The sequence below is a fragment of the Lepidothrix coronata genome, unplaced genomic scaffold (assembly GCF_001604755.1).
Source record: "Lepidothrix coronata isolate B3197 unplaced genomic scaffold, Lepidothrix_coronata-1.0 Scaffold200, whole genome shotgun sequence".
Lineage (NCBI taxonomy): Eukaryota > Metazoa > Chordata > Aves > Passeriformes > Pipridae > Lepidothrix > Lepidothrix coronata.
This window is the reverse complement of record NW_016690380.1, coordinates 788,525-812,127: the sequence shown is the minus strand read 5'-3', so window position 1 is coordinate 812,127 and position 23,603 is coordinate 788,525. Positions and strand designations below refer to the sequence as shown.

Below are 23,603 nucleotides of genomic sequence, written 5' to 3'. Positions count from 1 at the left end.
ATATACATTAAGAACATTATTCTCTCCTGAAAAAAACATCCTGTATTCATGTCAAAGTTGTCCTAAACCAGACTAAAAATACAGGGAACAAAATATACGTATCACACAAAATATGAGGAGACATTTGTTCCTCAAACTGATGCCAACTAGTTCAGCAATCTTAGCTCTGCTAAACATCTTAAATGAAGTTAGACCCTACAAAAGCTTGTACCAGACAATATATCACAGATAAACAGAGATACACAGAAACACACAAACCAGCAAACATGGATCCTCCACCCAAAAGCTCCAAGAATATTCTGACATCTCATTTAGCTACAAATTTAGGTCATTATTCTTCTTCCAGTCATGCTTTGCTGTTCTCTTCCTTTCCAGAGTAAATATCTCAACTGGAAGCTACTATTGGTACAGCTAATTCCTAACTCCTGTTGTCATGACTTGACCTCAATGATCCCAGATCTCTGCAGTGACCACAGGGGACAGAAAGACTTGACTGACCTTTACCAAGTGGTCTGAAGTCTGCACATGAAAACAGAGCTTAAACAAATCTTTCCCTAACCCATGTCATTAAAATACTGAGCCATTTCTTCCCCTACTTATAGAAGGTTAATTATTGACACACAGATACTTCCAATCAGAGATGATCTTCAAGATGCTTCAGGGTTGATTAATTCAGTGAGAAATCTTGGATTTTAATTATTTTAATAAGAATTTGATTTCAGTTAAATGGCAGCTGAACAAAGTCAGCTTGTGTTTATTACACATATGAGTTCTTAATGGTTTAATTCTTATGTCAATAAGGCTTAAAACTTTCCCATTATCTGCTGTTCCAACACTAAACTTCTGGAAAATGTTAAATGATTAGAACAATGTCAAATAAATGCATCCTCACAAAAACATACACAAAAGCAGCAATTTCCAATGGTATTATTATGTAAAAACATCACACTACTCATCAACAGCATTTTAAGAGCTCATTGAAATAATGAAGTGGCTACAGTTATTTCCATTAAAAGGTTTATAAATAATATCTGCTGTTTGGTACAGTAGGAGAGCACAACTGTGTAATAATTGAAATGTCAATGCATCTTCCTTGTAAAGTTTTTATTTCTGAAAACAGGCACCTGGAAGAACATGTAATTCCCACCTCATCCTCCTGCCTCAGCTTTTGAACTGTGGAACAAAGCAGTGCTTGCCATTCCCATTCCATTTCCCCTCCGATATTAAATAAAACCATATGTAAGAAAAAATATTATTACACACTCATTCATGTAAATAGAACCTCTTTAAAAACACAGACACACACACACATACAAATGTAGAGCCCTTTTGGCTTGTTTTCTTTATTTTTTCATTCTAAATAAACAGCAATCTAAAGAAGGGGGGAACCAACAAGGAAAAGTATAACTTTGACAACTGTCAAAGCCTAATAAAACTAAGCTGCTCCAACAGCATAATAAGAAATCATGAACTATCCAGTCCATCACCTCTATTGTTATGAAGAGGCTCATTATTATTCTGAAATCTTTACTCACAAAGAGTTTTCAGTTATATTTTTCATAAACGATTGGGAAGCTGAAATCCTGGAGAAGAACAAGAGCTTTAGGTGCTCGTGTCTCTGGCTGTGTCACTGATGCACCTTCTCACTTTCATTGAGCATATTCTCCTTCAGAGACCCTTGGACATCCTATGGAATCTTCCTGTTTATGGAACTGGAAGTTGTTGTTCTCTGTCAAAGACCCAGAGATGAAGAAACTGGGATGGAATTTTCCACAGCAAATCTGAGACAGCAGGAAAGAGAAATTTTAATCCCACAAAGCAAGCTGCATTTCTATCCCAGTGCTCACCCTTGGATATCCTTCTGCACCCAGATGAGTGGTGGGGATTTTTATGGGAAAAACATAAAAGCTCCTCCCCTTTGCCCAGCTGACCCAAGGCTCTGTGTGCTACAGTTCATTACTGAGCAGTTATGGGCTCCTGTTATTTACCCCAAACCTCTCGGGTTCTGATCAGTCAGGAGACATCCTGCAGGAAAGGAAGTGAGATTTTTTACTATGAAAACCAGGTCTGAATTAAGTCTTCTTCAGTCTCACATATGCTGAGAAGATAAGGACATTTTGTTCACCAAAAACTGATGAGATATTCCAAAATATGCCAAAATGAAGAACCCTGTATTTTTGCGATACCTAATCAAAGTCCCACATCAAAGTTTGTGAAGGAGAGAAATGTTTAAGGAGGAGAAAGAGAGTTTATTATTTAATAGGGTGCTCTGGCATGATATAAAAGTCTGGTAAGTCATTTTCTACATCAAAATCCATCAGAGAAGTTTAAGATCTTGCAGAGCTGATTCCTGATCAAAATTTCAGAATAGCATTTAAACATGAATGTCTGCAACTGCATAACACGAAGATCTCACAGGTCCATGGGTTTGCTATTATTACTGTACTTTGCAGGCCTATTCTCTGAGGAGACTCATCACAGGAAAGGTCACAACAGAAGAATTTATCTTAACCCAGCAACTCAAAACTGGTTGTGGGTCCAGTCTTCACTGCTGTTAGTTAGACAAAAATTTGGTTTCAAGTATTCTTATGGAAATTTCCTCTGCATGAAAGAATTTTCAGTGGATGTGACTTTGGCAGTGCAAGTGGTCTGACGTGGATCTTTCCCGCCTAGAAAACAGATGGCACCACAATGGCACAAAGGGAAATGGAGGAGAGAGAAAAACAACAAGAAACAAGACCAGATTTTGATGGAAAATTGGTGATTCAATGACAGGCAGAAGCTGCTGGTAAACAGGTCCCCGAGATGGCTGTTTGATGCCAAGCCATGGGAAAGCAGGGAATTTGTGCTGTATCACAACCCCAGAGCTGGGACTACAAAAGAGCAGCTTCCAGGTGCTCTCAGGTCCATCTGACACACCTTCAGCTGCACCCAACACATCCCTCATCCACCTCAGGGACCTCTGCTCCAGGGCTTCCCTGCACGGGATCCCAGGGCCAGCACTCCCACAGGAATCACTTCAGGATGCAACACACCTTCCAGGACACCAAGGCTCACACCTGCGAAAGAACCATCTCCTCAAAGCTAAATATTCAGGAGCTGAGTTTTAGATCATCTGGCATTGTTTGGATGTATCCTAAAAAGGGACACTTTCTGATTCCCACTGACCCTTTTTTTTTGCACTCATGGAAACAGAGAAGGGTTTTAATAGAGGGAGCTGGATGCAGAACTCAACAAAATTTTAATTAGTTTATTAGCTTTATATAAATTACAACTGAAAAATGTGAGGACTGTAGATGAAACATATTCCAACTTTTTATTTTAAGAAATGTACATTTTTGTCCCTCCTTCAAACTAATTAGGCTGATGGTCCTCACTGCCAAATACAGCTGTTTCCTGGACACCTCTAAGTTCAGCTGACTCTCAACTGCATTTCATTGAACCCTGTCCACACTTGTTTCAGTGGCAACAGACTGCAAACACAGAGAAATACCCACTTTAATTAACTTTTACTCCTTTCCAGGGGGTGTTAAAAGCAAAGCAAGAGCTGTTACAGAGCCCAAGTGCAGGAGCCTTGCAGGCAGCGAGGGCCATTCCATGGATTGTTTGGCAACACTTCTATTCATGACTAACAACTTCAGAGACTTGTGTTCTTAATGGAGCAGACTAAAACTCTTCTGATGAACAATTTGCCATCCGAAACTGCTGCTTTTCTGGATCCAAGCGTTCTGTGGGGATTCTGTGGCACTAGAAGCCGCGAGGAGAACAGGCAGGCTGGCTGCAGGGCTGGCACACCGGCTTGGCAGGCTGCCGGGAGCAGGGCTGGCAGGGAAGGGCCAGGCTGGCAGGGAAGGGTCAGGCAGGGAAGGGGCAGGCTGGCAGGGAAGGGCCAGGCTGGCAGGGAAGGGCCAGGCTGGCAGGGAAGGGGCAGGCTGGCAGGGAAGGGGCAGGCTGGCAGGGAAGGGGCAGGCTGGCTGCCCAGCGCCCTCTGCCCAGTCTGCAGGTCCCCCCCTCCCAGAGGTCAGGCGGATTATGCATTATAATGGCGTTTATTATCAAATTTGTCAACATTTCTAAGAATAAAACCCAATATTTCAATGCACTGTGTTTGAAAATACACTCCAATAAGTTTGGCATTGAAAAGATGCTCCTTTTTTTTTTTTTTTTTGAAAAGTAGGTTAAAAATTTTCTTATGGGAAGAATGTTTAGGGTTTTGTTCCAATTCAAAGCAATAATAAAAAACCCCAGGTGAAACACTGGAGCTTCTACAGAAGAGGAACTCCAGGTTCCAACCAATGTTGAGCTGTACACAAACAATTCCATACTCCATGGCCTTTTTACAGGCAGAACTTGAAGATAGTTGTTGCACAATGGTACCTTTATTTTCTAATAATGTAAGGGATTTATTACTTTGTCAAAGCTTGAGGATTTATAAAAAAGGTTACTCTCTTTTCTTTTTCATTCTAAACTGATATTTTTTAAATAAAGAAAACTGTGATTTTTATAACTACCATGGGTTACATGGGTAGGAAACACCCAAATTCAGGCTGGAGAGCATCTATTTTATTATATATATATTTATATAATTATGTATTTATCATAATATTTTTATAAATATTTTGTCTTTTAATTTAATATTTATAAATATTTAATATAGGGTATATTTAATAAATATTTATACACGTATTATACAAATTAATATAAAATATCACAATAAATATACAATATATAACATAATTATATAATAAATTTATTATATTTATTATATTTTCATAAATATATTTTAATTTAATTTATTTAAATGTTGAGAAATATTTAATATAGTAAATATATTTATATAATAATCATAAATATATAGATAAATAGACTTTATTTTAAAATTATAATATACTATCTCTTTATTGCAATATGTATTGTATACCATTCCTTATTTAATTATGCTATCAGGAGCAAACTTCTATCTCAAAGATCCTGGTCATGCTTTAAACTACAATAGTTACAACTTAAATTCCTGAAGAACTTTTGGAAGTTGTCCCTAGAATAATTTCACTTTAAATTTCCAATGAATAAAAAGAAGTTACTCCATTATTTCTTACTTTTGTGCAAACTTTCAGGGAAATTCTGCAATTCCTTCATTTATTTTGAAGGCACTGGAGCCACACTGCTCGTGGAGGGTTTGGACACCCTCTCATATGAGATGTGTTTCAGCTTTATTGTGTGGTACAGGTAAGAGCCATGAACATAAGGAACAGAACCCAGAGGATTCCCAGATATAGTCCCCAAGATATTTTTGTATAATAATTTTGTTTCTGCCAGAAATGTAATGCCTTTTACCAGTTTTATACCACCATAATGATCATCTCTACACACAGCAGCAGCAGTTGCATTTAAAGAACTAAAAGTTGACTTAGAACTGGTAAATATCTCTTTGTCTGAGGTTTTTTCCTCTTCTGAAGACCCCTTGTTTCCATAATCTCCAGAAGTCAATGTTCTCCATGTTCAGAGCATTTAAAAATAACTTTGCACTTACCACACGTAGCAACTGCTGCACTGTATGTACACTATATATAGAATAAACACTATATATAGCAGGCATGAAGGAAAGGTGACACAAGCACAATGATGCAAGCAGGACATATAGATTAGGGAGTATTTATAGACTAAAAATCCCCCAAACCTTGCCAATATTGCTTGACCCACAAGGCAAGGACAAACCTGACATTCCTTTGTCTGCTTGTTGCTTACCCATATAGACTGAAATATATCCTACCCCTGCAGTACCCCATTGCCATGGAAAACTCAAAATATACTGCTAGGAGAAATAAAAATGTGGGTTTTATTGCAAACAAATTATGTTAGAAAACTGACAGGCCTATGGTGAAATTGTAAGGTATCAAGTCCTGCTCGGGCCTGGTGCCAGGGCTCCTTGTGGCCTGGAGAGGGAATTACAGACGAATGGAGAGCTGGAGAAATGGCCCTGGAAATGGAAACCTTTCTGGCCATTTTGAGCCCAGGGGCCTCTCCCCACGTGCTGAGAACAGAGGAGGATCCATCGGCTGGACAGGGGAGGCCTCGCAGCCCGTCGGGAGGAGGGGAACGTCCCCCCCTGCAGGGAAACAACTTTTTAAGGCAAAAATGGATATGTAAGAACTGACATGAAAGGGTGGGATGTTGTGAAACTATAAAATGTGTGAAATTTAAACAAGAGGGGTCCTTCTTCCCCAGGGGCTTAGGTGGAGGGAGCACCCAGGGGACTGTAAATAAAGCCTTCCTTGTCCTTCCAGTTCCCTGGTTTCACAGGTAACTGTGTCTTTCCAAATTAAATAACGAGACATTTCTCACACTGCTATTATGATGGTTCTGCTGGATGAAATCAGGAATAACAGGGAGAAAACACCTACTTGGAAGAATTAACATTGCAAGGAGTAGTTGGTGATTCACATGGGGTGTATTCACACAGTTCAACTGAGAGCACTAAAAATTACAAGAGAGAAAATTCCTAAATTAGGTATTTTAAACCTGCAGGTAAGAAGGTAAATATTCTATTCTGTCTAAGTGGCACCTTCCTTTGAGTCAATATTGATTCAGGCTTCCTATCCCAACTGTATTATTTTTATAAAATAAAGCCAGCTCTGCAGTTAATCACACTCAGGCTTCTGGAACCTTGAGAGTAAATGTCGTGACCATTTCAAATATCAAAAGATTCTATAAAACTGAACTTGTATTGGGTTTTCCACACTTAGTTAAGCTGCCTTTCCCAATATAAACTAATGTATGGCTTTATTGTGCATTATTCAAGAGCTTTCTCTGGATGCCAACCCTAAATCTCAGGTCATTGGGTTCAGTTGGTGCAATGGGGCAGCAGATGCTCCAGTCATCCCACCTTGGTACCAATGCAGGAACCTTGCCCAGCAGATGAACACCAGCCTCACCCCAGCAGAGGAGCTCATGAACCCCACACGGGCACACAAAGAACAAGTTCCTGCTCAGGAAACCAAAAACCAAGTAAGTTCTTCTGAATTATTTCCAATGAAACCTTTGCATGGCTAAATGTCTGCTTTGTGAGTGAAGTTCAACCAAAATTACAGGCTGAAATCTCCATCTGTAGTGTAAGGTTTTGCTTTGGGTTTAACCACCACAGTTAAGAAGGCAGAATAAAGGTGACCTGCCTCCTCACTTGTGAAGTCTTTAGACAAGCTGTTACACGATCTCTCCAAAGTCATGGCTGGGCTTCGCGAACAAAGATTTGGAAAGGTCTCTACCCACGTTTGTTACAAGCACGCTGGTGGCTTGTCCAGCATGTCCGGTTGCAAAAGGCACAGTAGAAAGACTCCTTAGGTGGTACATTCTTCAGGGCACGATTCTTTCTGCGCTGTCTTTTCTCCTCAAGAGTGATCCTGCTGCATTCTCAAAGGCATCAGCAGCGTTATAGATGGTGTGTCTCCAGACCTCCCAGTTGGAGGCCAGAGTAGACCAGTTCTGTTGATCAATATGGCCAAGGCTGAGATGTTGTTTCAGGGAGTCCTTGTATCTCCTCTTTGGGGCTCCTCTCTTGCTGCAGCCAGTGGTAAGTTCACCATAAAGCAGGATCTTAGGGAGGCGGTGGTTGGTCCTTCATCCTGGAGACGTGCCCTGCCCAGCACAGCTGCGTTCTCAGTAACATGGCCTCAATACTTGTGACAACTGCTTGTTCTAGAACAGATGTGTTGGTCACATAGTCTGACCAGTGGATGTTTAGGATTGTACGGAGGCAGCGTTGATGGAAGCGTTCTAGGAGACACAGGTGGTGGCTGTAGATGACCCATGATTTGGAACCATATAAGAGAGTAGACAGCACTATGGCTCTGTAAACACTGATCTTGGTGCTTTTCTTCAGGTGTTTATTTCACCAAGGTCACTCTAAACAAACCTACGTCCTGAGACCCTCACTGCCACTGTCCAAGCTCGCTCGGCCCCGGCAGATGAACCTCAGGATTAAAGGGTGGGCTCAGTTCAGCGCACGCTGTGTCTCACCTAAAAAATCCACTGCGCAGGCTTGAAGGGTTAATGACCTTTCCCAAATCTTCGCTCGCGAAGACTGGCCATTATTATTATTATTATTATTATTATTATTATTATTATTTCACCAAACTCTTTTATGGAGTTTTCCAAAAGCTCTCTATGCCTTTGCTAACCTGTTGTCTATCTCCCCATCAATCTCACCATCCGAGGAGATGAGGCTACCTAGGTAATTACACTGCTGGACTGATTTGAGCTCTGATTCACCAATGGTGATAAGGGGATGATGGAAGACTTCCTGAGGTGCAGGTTGATAGTAATAGAAGGCCAAATCCTCCTTTCTTCACCTATGGGAGTGAAGTGATGACTTGGGATTTTTGGCCTTGGCCTGCAGAAAGCAGAATTTACCCAGTTACCCACTTCAGAAGCTGTTTAATTATTAAGCTTTTCCTCCTCCCCACTCCACCCTCCAGGACCTCTCTTTACCCACAGATCCTCAGCCACCTGCAGCTGAAGAAAAATCACCACAGTCCATATAAACAAATAGGATTTTGACACCTTATAACAAGTGCAGATCTGCCATAAAATTTACCTGAGCTTTAAACCTTGCACTGTCACCCCAGGAATCATTTGGAAAGTTTGTTAGATCAAGGTGTCTAACAATGGTCCATAAGTTTAAAGGTTTGTGCTTTTCAACAAATTTCCAAGCATAAGTGTGCTTTGACAACTAAATTTGGTAAAAAGAGATCATGATAACTGCATTGGTTCAGTCACCTGAAAGATCATCTCAAGGTGTGACTTCTGCTCTGGGACCCCATGAGATGAAGTGTTACAGGGAGTTATAGCTGGTCATGACACGGGGGAAACAAAACCCATCAGATATAGAACCCAGGGCCAGTTATCAGGATTGAAATGATGGAGTTACGTGACTAGAACTTTACTGATCAAACTGCTTAGGGAGCTCTTGTGGGTTTCTGTCTTTTCTTAATCCAATATAGGTTTTACTGGCTCATTACTGCCAATTAGGAAAGATTTGCCTTTAAAAATTTATTGAATGCTGATGGAGAACAACACAAACTCTTATGAAGCACAGTATTAATTAGATGTCAAGCTGAGTAAACTCAGATAATGTATAAACAAGAGTAAATATTCAAGATTTTCATCAACTATATTAGAGCATCAGAGCCTCAACACTTTGCTTATCACCAAGGAAGCATCTTATCTAACCCACACTTTGAGGGCTCTTACCTGAACTCCTCTCAGTACAAAGCAAGGAGCACATGGGGGCTCAAGGGGGTTGCCCTGAATTGCTGGAACCATCCATTGTTAAAAACAACCTCTAACCAAACCTGACCAAAAGCGACAAAAAGGACTGACTGGCTGTGGTTCTGTGGCCTAAATGGAGACAGCATTTTCAGGCAAAGGGCCCAGAAATCCATTACAGAACAACCAAGACACTTGGGGCAACCAAGAACCCTCACAGAGGCTGTAGCAACACAGAGGTCCATGAAGGAATAACCAGGGACAGCCTTCCTTGTCCCTCTGCCCTTTGTGAGCTCCTCTTGCCCTGGCTGACACCACACCTGATCTAGAGTTTGGATGACACCATCACTCCTCTGGACTCCGAGAGAGAACCATAATTTATTTTAAAGTTTTCTATCAGAGCTGAATTATCCCATCTTTCGTCACATATGGATCATGAACTTGGGGGACCACAGAACTAGTGTAGAATCATAGAATCCCAGAATGGTTTGGATTGGGAGGGAACTTATAGATCATCTTGTTCCACCCCCTGCCATGGGCAGGGACACCTTCCACTAGCCCAGGTTGCTCCAAGCCCCGTCCAACCTGGCCTTGGACACTTCCAGGGATGGGGCAGCCACAGCTGCTCTGGGCAACCTGAGCCAGGGCCTCCCCACCCTCACAGGGAAGGATTTCTACCCAATATTCCACCTAACCCTGCCCTCTGGCAGCTTGAGGCCCTGTCCTGTTCCCCCTGTAAATAGTTCCTCAGGTCTGTCTGCCACAGTGGGTTTTTCTGGTTATGGCCTCCCCTGTCATAACATAAAACATGTCCACTTGAAACAAAATTAAATACTCATAACCTTAAAATGCCTTAAGGACAGTTTCTCTTCTTTTATATTCCACTTAACATGCTCCACTATCACAGCAGCATTGTCTCATTTGCTAATGATGTTGCTTTCATGGAGGTTTTTTTGTTGCTGTTGGGTTTGCTTTTGTTTAAAAAAAACCAAACAAAACCAACCCCAAACTAGATACAGATATAAGTAAGTATCATTAAACTAGTCTTGGAAGTCTTGTATCTGGCATTCAAAGTGTGTGGGTTAGCACAAAGTACGACGTGTTCAAATGTAAAACTATTACATTTGAAGGACCTTCAATACTCAAAACTCTGGCTTTTAACACACAAATTCCCAATGTCCACATGGAACTATTTTATTTACACATCACCTAAAATGCACCTTTGGCATATCAGACTGGATTTTATCGCTCTCTAATGCACAGTAATAGAGACAATTGACCAGTTGGTTCCTAGATGACTGGAGAAAAAACTTCTCCTTTTAATTCCCACCCAAACCTCTGTTAATTCCCCAACCCTTCCCAATTCTATGACCTTTAAGAAGTCCCACTAAATGGAATTACTCAGGAACTTTTCGATAATCCATTTTCCATGGTCAGAAAAAAAAAAACAAACCAACATTTTCAAAAACCAGTTTTGAAAAAATTATCCTAGAAATGTAGTTATGGACCCCACTTTTGTCTGTAAAATTCTTTAGGCTCCAAGAGAATTTCTAGTCAAAAGTGAAGCCCAGAACAGCCAGCAGCCCAACAGTCAGGTTAGGATTCGACCACGTTTCCTGGCAAGAATTAGAAGCAGCATGTCTAACATTTGAAGCCTCAATCAGTGGCCTTATTGACTTTCTGGGGCTTTTATTATCTGCCTTTTCACTGACAGATAAATGAAATTAAAAGCTTATTTTATCTTGATGTAGAATAAAACCAATTTAGAAGTTATCAGAAATCTTGTTTTCCAGCCACCAAGTATTCTCTGAATTAGATGCTGACAGGATGGTGTATTACTTATTATCTTTATACTTTTAATGTTAACTCTTTCTACAAGAATATTGAGCAGTAAGCAAATTCCTACAAATCTCTATTGAAGCAAGAGTATTCTGAAAAATTATTCAGAAAATTGGCCAAAATATTTGTTTTTTCCTTAGTGAATGGGTCCAAGAAAAAAAAAATCAAAACCAAATCAAACAAAACCAAACAAAACAAACAAAAAAACCAAATAAACCCCCCAAAACAAACAAAAAAAACCCAAACAAAACCAAACAACCCCCCCAAAAAAAACCCCAAAAAAACCCCCAAACTAAATAACCAAACTAAAATGAAAAAAAAAAAAAAAAGTAAAAAAACCCCATATATATGTGTGTGCTTATCTGCACACATCTCCAAATCTTTAATGGGAAAAAAATAAAAAGCTTGCTTACTCAGAAAAGTAGTGCCACTAAGGTTACAGTAAGAATTGTTGTAATTTATGGACAAGAACATGGGTTTAAGGGCCATTTGCAAAACCAAATCCATGTACTGGGCTGCACTAAGAAGCTTCTTTCCTTGATACAATGCCATCCTCTGAATATCAGGGGTAAGTCATCTGAAGTTTTCTGGCTCCATTAAAGGGCTTCTCAAGAGCAGTCCACAATGTATAAGAACATTAAGCAGAGCTTTAGTGTCTGCAGTGCAAATGCAAATGGGGCTGTTCCTAATGCCCCATATTTCAGTTTGCAGCCCCAGCTCCTGAGTTTGTAACACAAACCCTGCAGTAATGAAAATGAGGCAGAGGAAGCTCACGAGTCTCTTATTTGTGTTCTATTATGAAACTGCCCATCAGCATTTGTTAAAGCCCCAGAAGCACAGCTCCTGAGTATTTATTATCAAGTGGTGTTATCTGTTCCATAATTTAACACTGAAGCTTCATTTCTAACAGCAAACCCCATTTTTGCAGTGGTTGCCTCCTCTGCCACAGCTCCCTCTAAAGAGGAATCTGTTTCTCAGGAGTTTCCCATCCCACAGAAAAATTGGGATAAAAAATTTCCTGACATATTAAGGGAAAACAGAAAAAGAAAGGAAAGGTGCAAAAATCCCTGCTTAAAAGTTTCTTATCTGCATAAAATATAGTATACATGGCCTGAAAAACCATATGTGTCTGTACAAATCCTTATATACAACCTGAGGCCTTCTGGTGCTCAAAGGAGAAGATTTTATAATATTGAAACATCAGTGTAGAGAAATTTTAGAGACTGAACAAAATAGTCTTAAAGAGTAGGGATTAAACTGGCCCCAAATCCATGGCAGTGGGGGAAGGCTGGTTACCTTGACCATTTGAGGTTTTTATTATTTTCTAATTCTTTTCCAAGCAATGACTTTTCCATTGTTCAGGTAGCTGGAAATTCTCAAAGTACCTCAGAACTGATCTCCTGTGTCTGTAGGAACACCCAGCTCTGGCTGAGAAGACATTTGTTCCCCCCGTTCCCTGGAACTAGTCCTCAGAGGTTTGTACAGGTTCTAAATAGCAAAAGCAATATTGTCCTCCAAACCACTTTTAGCTCCAAGGTAGGAGCAAAATTCCTGTTGTGAAACGAGTGATGGATATGCATTTCCAAGGAGTTTATATTCAGAAGGAAAAAATTGTCATCCTTTAAGCCACACTTTGATCAATTTATTCTCCAAGCACTCTGAGTAAATTTATCTGACCTTCCTGTTAATTTTGTCAAACAAAACTTCTGTATGACAATGGCTTCGCTGCTCTGATTATTTCATCCTCTGGAGTCAAATCTTATGATCTTCCTGCAGAAAAGTCTCATATGGGATTCTGAGAGTGTTTGTCCCCACAAGCATTTCAGAATTTTACTTAAAACAAAAGAAAAAGCTGCACCACAAACATTACCATAGAAACAAACTTCCACAGACATAGTTATTAATGAGAAAGAAAAGGAAAACTAATTCATAAAGATAACTCACAGTGTTCAGTCTGTAACAGACACAACTCTAATAGAATAGAAACAGATTTCATTAAGTACTGAACAAACTATCAAAATAATATTACTGTGCCCTTTATTTAAACAGGGCCAACTATAATTGATATGAAGATGAAATAAAAAGCGTGAGTGCAACCTTCAGTATCATCCTCCTGCTTGAATTCATCACATCATTTCACATCAGCCTTTTGCCCAACCACCCTACAATTGTCTCCATGGCATTTTCTCCATCCACTGCAAACGAAAATGTGATCCCAGTAAGTCACCAGGACTGGGAGCAGCAGACCTGATCTGGAAGCTATTTTTCAACAATGCAGCTCTGTGCTCTCTTTGCTATAATCTCCTTTTATATATTAAAAAATACACTACTTCAAGAAAGAGAAACACCTCCTTCACCATAATTGTCTCAGATCCAGACATGTCTGAATTAAGGGCACAATAATTGTGATGAAGGTTTGTCCTTCTCTCTTGCAGCTTGTTACTCCCATGTGTGGCTTCACAGGAAAAACAGCTCAAAGTAAGAACTGTAAGGAAGATCCAGACTAAATTCCACTCTTTGTGGACTGCCTTCACTGCCTTCAACATCTCCAGGGATCCACAAATTCATCCTAATAATCAACTTGCCACTGGGTCCTGCTGCAAATTCCAGAAAGCTCCACAGCACAGAGCTTTGCTTTAGTTCTTCGGTGTCCTGCTGTTGACATTGATATCCACATCCTGATAACTTATTTCCAAACCCCTTAAAAGATGATTTTTTTCTTAGAACTTGACCTCTCACGCTAAACTACTATCCTAGTGAGATTAGGATAATGTATTTAAAAGAACAAAACAAATCCAGAACAGAGAATTGTTCTACATTTACTCTTATTTGCACCAATGAAGTAGATTTTAACTTAGGAACGAACATTTAAAAGAGTCTTTAATGGGCTGGGAAGTTCGGTCGTGGATTGTATTTCTCTGATTGCATTAGATACAAAAGATTTTATATATATAATAGATATATAATATAGATCTACCATGTTAAAGTATTAAATTACTTCAAATACTTGGCAAAAAAAGTATTCAGCTCAAATACTCGGCATTCGACTTCTCAGTACCAGCAGAACTAAAAATAGGAATCTCTCTGATTTAACAACTCTGGTGGACCAAATCATTCTGCTCTCCCTCCACTGTTAACATCCACATTCATTCTCCAGTTTTATCACTGGATAAAGAAAAAATATGAAGATACCAAGGAGGAAATAAAGCAAAATGCACTATTCTGTACTTTTGGAAAAAGTAATACTTAAAAATTCATACATAGCCCTGATTTCTCAAGAAGGCAGAGCTTGTACACAACAGAAGCTGTGCAAAACCATGGTAAGTAAATGAATGTTCTGAAACAAACACACTTTGTTCATATTTTTTAAAATTTTATTTGAGATTTTGTACACTGCAAATTTGCATTTGTATATAAATCTTTGCCTATTAAAGATCCTTTTCAAATAATGCTTGTTTGGTGCAAGTAACTTACAAATGAAGGGCAAGATGAAGAATTGTTTATAATGGTTCCTATTGAATCCCACAACAGACCCCTTCAAGATGTGATTCCTCACATGCTGTAATTTCAATATGCTCATAAATATCAACTGGGAGAGCTACAAGCCACTTTAGTCTATTTTTTGGAGAATATCCAAGAAAAAAAAACAAAGCAAAAGGTAGAAATTAAAAATAAATACATAAATAAATAATGGGGATGCAGAAGATGAGTGCATTTTGTCTCTGTCAGACCCTATCACATCCCTCCACATGTTCCCTGCCTGTCATTCCCATGTTTTATATCTCCACTATTCTCTTCCCAGGCAGGAGCAATATTGTCCAGGTTCAGACACTTTCCTCAGCACTGAGAGAAGATCATCACTGTTCCATAACACAACACCCTGGAAAGCACATTTTTCTTCTGACAGGCTGCAAGTTCAGGACTTTTTTGGAAAGAAAGAGGTAACCGAGGCCCTGATTCTTCAAAGCTTTCTTCACACTGTCCCTTTTAGTACCTCCTGCTATGTGCAGTTATAAAGAGAGATGAGAGTTCCCCGAGCCCTTCACTGTAGCAACACTTCCACAATGATTTCAAAATAAAATATAAATAAAAATCACAAAAGTCACCCAGTAAAACACAGATGACAGATACCCAAATTCTTGTACGGTCTTAAAGTGCCTGGGAATGAAATTTTTATCACTCTCCATACAATCTTGTATAAAGTTGCTGCTTTCTACAAGGACCCAATTAGATCTTTCATCCACTCCTGCTGAGAGCACAGAAATCCAAATCTCAAGGGCTGAGACAGAGAACTGCTCTGCCCAAACCTGGTTTGCAAGTGCACAGAAATCCACCTTATCATGAAGTTCCAATACTGGAACAGCAGAGAGAAAAAATTCATGTATGAAAAATGAGCCCAGGATGCTTTTGTGGTGAAACACATGTATCTATAGATGTTACATGTGAAACAGGACTGAAGAAGGATTTTTTTTCCTTCTGCTTCATGGCCATGCATATTCATGTATTTAAAATACAAGCAAATGGATGAACAACTGGACAGTTCAAAAGGATCCGTGTTCAGTGGGCAGGGACAGTTGTCAGATCTCTGGATGTGCTTTAATTGCAGAACACACTCCTGGTCATCTGACACAGCAAACTGCCCATTGACATGGTCATTTTTCAGGGCATTGTAGCAGGGGTGCCCAAGATCTTCCACAGGCTGTGTCAGACACATCCCAGCCTGGACAGATGGCCCCAGACTGGCTCCCCTGGAAGCTGCAGAGACAGCCCTGGACCCCTCACTGGGGACAGCTTGGTCCCCTCCCAAGGCTGGGATGTGGCACAAAACATGGGAATGGCAGTGCAGGACCATGGCACCCACCTCCCTTTGGGAAGGGAGGACAGACAAGATGGGGAGAGACACGTTTGAGACAAAACATCCCACAGCTCCAAAGAACAGACAGAAATATGAGTATCAATGGCATAAACCAGAGTCCTGCCACCCACCTCTGCTCATTGTGCCTCAGCTCCCATCCAAGGCAGCCATTCACACAGCCCTGCTGTCCTTGTTTCACAAGGTTTCTGTTAAAAAAAGAAAGTGAGGAAAGTGAACATGAAAAAAAGCAGCTTTTTGATTCCTCAACGTGCTGCCAATGAATGTTTAATGAATAAATTTTGAGTTTCTTCTCTGTGCTGCAGCACTCTCCCCACACTCACCTATTTATTTTTTTTAAAAAAAGCAGGAAAACAGATAATATTATTATTTCCTAAGGATTTAAATTATAGAAGAAACCTCTTTCACATCGGAGTTTCCCAAATCCATATTATATTTTGAACAAAACCCTCAGATTTTATATCATTCCTTCTCATTTCTGCTGTCAGATGCACCGTGGCATTAGGCTTAAAAGCCAGACAGCAGCACTGCTCCAAAGGCAGCACAGCAAACAAGAAAAACAATTACATTTTTTATGTTTACAAGGGAAAATCTGCTGTAAATAACCATGTAAGTAGATCTTGCTGTGGGTAGGTGGGATCTGAGCATCAAGAAGAACCAACTGGAAGGAACAGCAACCAACAGGGTAGAGCTGAAAGGAGAGAAAAGTAGAATTAGCCAAGCTATGTCATAGAGGAAGAGAAAGGAAAAAAAGTAATAAAAAGTAAAGAAATCCTGCTAAGAGAGATTGGAGGTTGTGGAACGTGATGGAACAAGAGAGTAGGTCACAGCTCTGGGCTCTTCCTGCTGCTCTGCATTTTCTCTACAGTTTTTGATCTTTCTTCAGAGGTTTGATTCCTCATTTATTAAATCATTTGCAAGAGATTGTTTCACACTGACAGCACTGACTCTGGAATACCCAGACTGGAAGGACTTCCAGCTCCACCTCCAGTGGAGGAAAAACTGTGCCTGCGAGACCTGAGAAACCAGACCAAAGCAAAGCAAGGCCACGACTGCTTCGGACCCCACCCAGCAGAACAGTTCTCAGAGGGCTGAGAGGTCCTTCCTCCTTGGGCTCCTGATCCAAAGATATTCCTTTCTCTCTGACCATGTCCAGTGCTGGATTGTCTAAACCTGCCAACAGCCACCTCTCCAGCAGTGGGAATGTGCCAGAGAACTTTGAAGTCCTGGGAGAGAAGTCCCAGCTTAGTTTAGCCCAGTCTTTCTCACATCCTCATTCCTCTCCCAAGTGTCCTCCCTTTGGAGAAGAGACCATCTGAGCAGAGATGAGCATGGCCTTATCAAGGGCAAGGAAAATATTAAGTAATAGGAAATAAACCATGAAAAAGGAGCCACACTGTAGGTTTCTACTTTGTTAACCCACCCTGGCATTTAGAGATAATACAATATAATACAATAAAATACAATAACACAAACAGCAGCATGCATTACTAAATGTTTTGTCAGTAGAGTCATTCAAAATAATCACATTTTACTCTTTTTTTCTTTTTTAACATTCATAAAGGCTTCATAGCATAAAACTCCTCCAGTTCCACTCAAATCTTACGCTGTCTGATGAAAGCTCTCACCATGAGGAAGAGCTGGCTATAGATCATTCCCTAATCATAGCCTGGCATTAAAGGTTGTGAGAAATCAATTATAATCACTATTAAATAAGGGGGTCATCATTAATATGGTAGTGGCCTTGACAAAAAAGTGTGTTAAGAGCACAAATGCTAAATATAATTTCATCCAGATAACTCTCCTGTGATCTGTATAAATGTGGGAAGCTGAAAGAGAAAGGAAAACCATCACTGTATGAAAGTCTACAGTGATGAATAAAAATGAAGTTTATTTAACAATACCTGACATGACATCATCACTGCAATGAAAGTCTTGCCTATAACTGAATAGAAAGATCACTGGAAGCCATGAAGTCATCCTACAAATAATGAAAATGCAAATAACCCAACAATTTTAATGTCCATCATCAAACATCAAATGGCAGTGTTTAAAGTCTCCAATTGGCCATTTAAACTTGTACTTTTATTTTATAAAGCTTTACTAAAATAGAGTTTTTTTGTACTATATATACAGTCACATATCAACTCCTGCTAAATAGAAAGGGTAACAAAACTACAAAACAACTGCATCCTTTTACCTCTCCCCACTCCCTCCTCACCCCCTGTCTCATGTTCTATTTGCTGTTAAGTTTCTTCACAGACACCAGGCTCCAACCTTCTGCTCTGGAATACTTAAAATGAAATCCACATAATTTCATTGCTAAATTCTGGTTTAGTTCATCTTACAGTTTACAAAACCCCTAAGAAATGTACATCTGACAATAATTCCACAACACAAAACTGTGCCACGTGCCAACCGTAGGATCACTAGTAAGATAAATCAGGTTATTTTAGTATCCATCTTAGATTTTTGCTGTTATTCTACCATAAATTCAAAGTCTTGAAGCCAAGAATGCACCTTCAGAAGAAAACAGTGACAACCAAGGAATTCTAAAGGAATAAAGGAATGGCTTTATTTCACTTCACATTTTATTTCCAACAGACTTTTCTGAAATGTTGGTGGACGTTTTGCTTCTGTGGTTTTTTGGTTTTGGTTTTAGATTTCAAACCACTTATACAGATTATGAACTGAGCAACTAGAGAAAAAACCAAAGTCACATATTTTAAGGAACACTCAATTCTCCTGTATGGACCAAGAGATTCTATAGAAGGTCTAGATAATAACTGTGATTCTTTTTTCTGCCAGCACAGTAAGTACTTTTCTTCCATATCTGACCCAATAGAACCACACTGAGTGTTTCCTCTTCTCTTGGTGTTCCATTGATGTAACACTTCACACACACAGAGCTCCTTCTCAGACAGGTCCCCACTTTTCAAAACTTATTCTCTGAAATGAAATTAATTCATAACAACCTAAAGGTACTTTCTTATGCTTTTAAATTACAGAAAAACTTCCCTCAGTGGTGCCTCTACACTCCTATGTACACTCTTGATGTTGTAGTCTGAGATATAATTTCATATGCAGAAAGACCACCCTCAAAAGAGGGCAATTGAACTGCAAACAGCAGCACTTGCAATGCCAAACATCTCCTGAGGAAAGCAGGGCTGAGCCAACAGATCCTTCTGTTTGAATCCTTGCTCCTGAACAACGAGGATCTTAAAGGACTGATTCTTACAAGCTCCTCCTGCACAATCAATCAGCAAAACACTCCTTTGCTCTTTCAAATATCAAAATGAGGAAGTGTGGTTTTATTCCACAGATGGGAACAGCCTTGGTGTGTGAGAACCCCCAGGGCAGGTGGAATGTCTGTGCACCCAGAGGGACCTGCAGCCCAGCCAGAGGGGAGGTGCAGGAGAAGGGTGCCCTGAGGATGGAGAGCCAGACCTGGAGCACTTGGCCTGTCTGAGTTCCTTCCCAGCCATTGGTGTCTCATCTTCACACACAGGAACTGTTCCCTTCACCCTGGACGGGATATAGATTAAGAAGTGCTGCAAACACACACTGGAGTCAAACAATGGCACAGTTTCTCATTCCAAAGGACGTTTTAAAGCCATTCTCCCTCACCAAATATCAGCATAGGCTTCTGAAGTGCTCCTGGAATCAAACTTGTGTCACTACAGCCACAAGGCATTGTGCTGCCCACAGTGCTGGATCAGCTGCCTCGCTGGGAAGGCTGGGAGCAGGATTTCCTTGCTGCAAAGGTTTTCTTTCCAGGGTATATAATTTTGCCTTTCACTCCTCCTGAAAATTACGAGGCAGTCTAAAAACATCCTCCACTCCTGTTTGTTGGGTGAGGATCCCTTTTACAGCAGCACTCCTTCCAGACAGAAAGGCAGCATTAATTCAATAAACAGATAAAAACAAAATTCCTGGTTTCTTCTCAGTAAATACAAATTTTGATTTTTAATCAACCTTAAAAATAGAATTACTTTTAACACATCTATTAAAAGCAATGAATTAGCAGAATAAAAATGAAGTAATTAGGTACGTTATGATTTTTTGTTTACGAGCCCTAATGAAAACCAGTAAATCTTGACATGTTGTGTCTCAACACGCAGAGCTCGTGGCCTTGACCCTGCAGTGTCTGTCACGGCCCTGCTGTCAGAGCCACCATCTCCAGGGCTGTGTGAGATCTTGTATTTAGCTCAACCAACTAGTCAGTGCAGGATGGTCATTTTGGGTTTAAAATTACCTAATGTTTCACTTTCCCCGGACACAATTAGCTTGATTAAATAAAGGTATTCATATTCATAATATTACTTTAAAAGGCAGGAATAAAACCAGCCATTTACATACTTTCAGACCAACTTCTATTCCACTGAAATTTTGATAATGGCTCATGTGGGCTTGAATTAAACTTCTATTTCCCCATCAGCTCTGTTTAGATTCTGTTTTCATATGTTGCAGAATTATGCACCTATAATTAGTTTGAAATCTTACATAAATGGGCTTAATTTCAGAGTCTCAAGAGAAAACAAGAGCACATTATTTACCTCATTCAGCAATAAATGGAGGTAAGCACAGATTCTAGTTACTGATTCCATAAAAAACAGGATACTTATTTAAAACAGGCAATTTCTCTTGGTTTTTTGTGCCAAGCATCAATGTGGAGAGGACCTGCTACAATAACAGCAATGATGAGCAAAGGTCCCCCTGAATTTAGGTTTAATCATACTTGACTGATTGAAAAACTAGCCATGCTATTCAAATGAAATAAAAAGAGGGGGCCAAGGGGAAGAAGTAGATGAAAAAATAGTTAACACAGTATCCATTTGAGAACAGAAAATCATATTTCTTTAGAAACAAAGTGATTTTGTGCTGCAGATTTAACCCGGATGGGGGAGTTATGCAGGATTTGGGGGGAGGAAAAAGTGGGGCCTCAACAGCCCAGGGAACTGTGACCCATCAACTTCTGCACTTCCTGAGCTGCTCTAGGGCCACACCCTGCTCTGCCCACACTGATCAGAGACAAAGCTGTGCAAGGCCAGGCAGCAGAATGCAGCAGACACAAATCAGGATTAATTCTGATCCAGGGGAAAGGTGTCTCCTGAGCCCATGTTGCAATGAATAAGGCCCCACGTCAGCAAGACAACTCTTTAATTTCATGTTTAAACAATGTATAAACATATCAAATTCATTCATGCATGGTGGCACATCTGCTGCCTCAGCAACATGCACACCTTTTCAATACTAGAATTTGGAATAATAGATTCATCTTCAAACACTGGTTTTCCAAAATAGCCATACTGCAAATCCCATCGACATCTGGAATATTTAATTACCATCACATTGATCCATAAAGTCCCTGGAACACCAAGGTTCAACTTCAAACATATCAGCACAAGCAGTGAAAAAGTTGATTCCAAATGTGACTCATGGACAGGGAGTGTTTTTGAGAACATCATTACAAAAGGCAGAATAAAGATCTCAGAGATCCAGGTCTACTCCAGTTTTCATCCAGTTCTCCAGATGAGCACACACAGGACAAGCCCAGAACATGTGAAGATTTTACCACACTTCATGTGTGTCCACTCAGATGGACCAAACATCTTTTCAATGATAATTATCTCAATCCAATACAGTTATTTCACAAAAAAATGAAACAAAGCTCCACATAGAACAAAAAACTGGTCACTTTGCTTGGAACTTAATGTCTAAACCTTTGCTTTTCCTAATCTAGGTTCACTATTTTGCTGCTGAACAATTTAGTTTTCATTTTTGTCGTTGTATTGCAGATGGATTGCAGGCTTGGATAACAACATAAACCTGGTTAATCAACTTTCATGTCATATTTATGCTGCAACAGGGAGGTTTTACTGTGGTCTGCACTTTACCAATGCAACTGTGGAATACAGCCAGAGGTTTATGTACCCTTAAAACTGCAAGCTGCAGCCCACTCTGCCACCAGTGACTCTGAGTCTGCTACTGACAACAATCTCTTGGCTTTGCCAAATACAGATTCAGTTAAATTTAATTAAAATGACAAAAAACACCACCAGAAACAACCCCACCCCTCCATCAGGAAAATGTATGAATTCTCAGACCTACTGGTTTCCTGGTGATAGAGAAACCAGTTAAAAGTCAAGAAACATGTATTTCTTAATTAATTTGTTTTGGCATCACTACCTCATTCTTAATGCAAGATTTGGGCAGAATAAAGAAATCCCTTTTATAGAAACTCCAGTGTGACTGTAACTGATATATTTTCATAGTGCTGCTTTGGTTTTACCAGAGTTATTTTCCCCAGAAAGCTGAAGGACTTGCATGGAGAAAACCCCCCACAACCTGTCAAAAGCTGGTATGGCATTCTGTGATCCCTAAATCACTTGTGGACATTTATGGCAGCAGTAAGTTAGTAATTAAAAATCAAATTCTATGGCTGTTCAGAAAAGTCAGGACTCCGATAGCAGATGACAATTAACAGCAGATATTTGAACCACACCAATTACACAGAGCTTGCAATTAACATTATTACTCATAAATTATAATGTATAATGTGTTTTGCCTGACATGACCAAGAAGCAGAAGAATGGAAAATGACTCACATTTCAGCAGCTGGCTTTGCTGAAGCAAACTGGGACAGGAACTGGAACCAGTCCAGGTCACCCCCTCCACAAGGGCAGCACCAGTGGCCTTTGACCAGTGCAATCCAATACAGGGCTCTGGGGTTTGTTTTTCTTTTGGTGTGTGCTTTGAGGTTGGTTTGGTTTGGTTTTTGGGGGGTTTTGTGTGGTTTTGTGTGCTTTGGATGTTTGTTAGTTTGGGGGTTTTATTACGATGCAGTTTAGCACAAATCAAGTTCCTATGGAGATTATATGTGGTATAATTTAGATTAATAACTGTAAATGATTTGAAGGTTTAACGCAATACAACATTACTTGTCATAACCTTGAAATCCAGAGGCAGTTGACACCTGTCATAGTAGGCACAGCAGATTTTTCTCCCAGGAAGAAGCATTTTCCCTTTCCCAATGATAAAAAATAAAACTGCAACCTTATTTATAATCTGAAAATAGTTGTAACATAGGAGGCTAGAAATTCATCAGCAATACAGGACTAAGTATTATCTGCAGTCCTGGATTAGTTTGGTTTGAAGGAGAATGGGAAGGCACAAACCCCCTGTAACCTTGGGGTGGGAGGATCATTTGAATTGGCTCCAAATTTGGACACTTTCCAGTGGCTGCAGCAGCAGTGGTTTAGCAGGGTAAACTGAAGGGACTAGAAGAAAGATTTTCTCAGACAATTATAAAAAACCTTTTAATCATGTGGCTCTGAATGTTGAGAGGAGCACATTGCTATCTACAAATTGCTTAAACCCCTTCCTACAATAGCAGTCCCTGATATTTCATTTTCCTGTTCTTTTCCTCCCTCCATCAATTCTTTGTTGTACTTTTTAATGCCAGCTGAACCCAGGTCATAGTGTCTCAATAGCTCATCTGAAACTCGTAACATTTTATTATCACAACAAATTTTAGCCTTTCAGCTTTCTAAGAAGATGCACCAGTTTATATCAAAATAGTTATTTTCATAACTGAACTACTTTTATTATGTTATGTTTCAGTTAATGC

General features: G+C 39.9%; 1 long non-coding RNA gene across 1 annotated transcript; it reads right to left on the bottom strand.

The window, feature by feature from the left end:
* Positions 1–16,299: 16,299 nt before the first annotated feature.
* LOC108505859 lies at positions 16,300–22,657 on the bottom strand. Its single transcript, XR_001877610.1, has 3 exons — positions 22,582–22,657; positions 17,878–17,954; positions 16,300–16,664 (listed from the first exon to the last, which is right to left on the bottom strand). It is a non-coding gene; the product is annotated as an uncharacterized LOC108505859 (long non-coding RNA).
* Between the last annotated feature and the right edge of the window lie 946 nt (positions 22,658–23,603).